The sequence below is a fragment of the Chinchilla lanigera genome, unplaced genomic scaffold (genome assembly GCF_000276665.1).
Source record: "Chinchilla lanigera isolate Chin_1 unplaced genomic scaffold, ChiLan1.0 scaffold00094, whole genome shotgun sequence".
Classification (NCBI taxonomy): domain Eukaryota; kingdom Metazoa; phylum Chordata; class Mammalia; order Rodentia; family Chinchillidae; genus Chinchilla; species Chinchilla lanigera.
In genome coordinates this window covers 436,940-438,654 of record NW_004955495.1, presented here as the reverse complement: position 1 = coordinate 438,654, position 1,715 = coordinate 436,940, and positions in this window count along the sequence as shown.

The window sequence follows — 1,715 nt, the reverse complement described above, 5'->3', positions numbered from 1 at the left end:
AACACACAAAAAGTAATAGCGTTCTTACTTACCAACAATGAACACATGAAGAAAGAAATTATGAAAACAATCTATTTCAAAATAACATCAAAAATTAAAAATACTGATATTTCAGTTACAGTTTTAGGGAAGATAGCTGCATTTGCATTTGTGTGAGGAAGGTGGCTATGGTCATGTTTGTCATTCAGTGTGAATTTTGAAAATGGAAGCGAAATTTTGTAAAAATTTTTGTTTGTGAACCAAGTTGTTTGCAAACAGAAGTGACCATGAATTGAGGCATTATTGTACTTTGAAATTATCCTGACCAAAGACCACTATAATTGAAACAATACTAACAGGAAAATGAAAATTTAAGTGGACATAAGAAAAAGGAAAGTCATCCCCTTTTCTTGGATACCCAGAAGTAATATTGTCAAACTGGTCATAATTCCAGAATTGATGTATAGGTTTAATGCAGCCCCAATCAAAAACTAATGACAATTTTCACTAGACTAAGAAAAAAATCCTTAAAAATTACATAAACCCAGAAGGAATGCAGAATAGGCAAGCAATCCTGGACAATAAAATCAAAGAAGGAGGTATCACAATCCCAGATTTTGAGGTACCTTACCAAGCATAATAAAAACAGAATAGTCTTAACACAAAAACAGATATGAGATTCAATGGAACAGAATAGATGGTGCAGAAACCTCCCAGCACATTCAGTCATCTGATCTTTCTTTCACAAAAAGACCAAAATCAGATGCTGTTGTAGGAAAGACAGCCTCTTTCTCAAATGGTGCTGGGAAAAGTGGTTACCCATGTGTAGAACACTGACTATAGACCCATAGTCCTCATCCTGTACTAAAGTTAGATCAAAACATATCAGACCTGGATATTAAAAGGGAAACATTGAATCTCCTGGAAGATAAAGTAGATAAAATTTGAAACCATAAGCGTAGAAAAGGACTCTCTAAACAGAACTTCATTTCATTAGAAATAACATCAATCATCAACAAATTGAATTATATTAAATTAAAATGCTTCTGCACAGCAAAATAAACATGCAACTGATTGAAGAGACAACTTATCAAAAGGGGAAAAAGTTGCTATTTGTTGTTTGAACGGAGGACTTATATCTGAAATATAAAAAAAACACAAACACTGTGGTACTCTCAAAATGAAAGACTCAATACAGTAATAGGCAACTGGAATGAACAGACCTTTCTGAGAAAGATAAGTACAAGTAGATAGTAAGTACATGAAATATGTTCAACACCATTGGCCATTAGAGAAATGCAAATCAAAACAACATTGAGATTTTGTTTTATTCCAGAAAGCGTGATTATGATCATCAACTCAAAAGCCACAAATAACTGGTGAGGCTGGCAGAAAAAGAAACTCTCTGGTATTTTGGTGGAAATATAAGATAGTGCAACCACTATGGAAATAAGTAAATAGAGATTTTTAAAAATCCCTAAAAAACAGAAATTTTAAATGACCCAGCACTTCCCATTTTGGGTATCTTCCCAAATGAGCTAATGACATCATATGGCAGTGAAATGTGCATGCTCTTGGTTATAGCAGCACAAATCATAATATCTAAATCTTGGAAGCTGCCTATATATCTATGAAAAGAAGAGTGGATAAAGAAAATGTGGTATATATTCAAAATCAGGCATAATTCTCTGGTAAAAAGTAAATGTGAGTAATTTATAGATGGATGCACTTTGAGG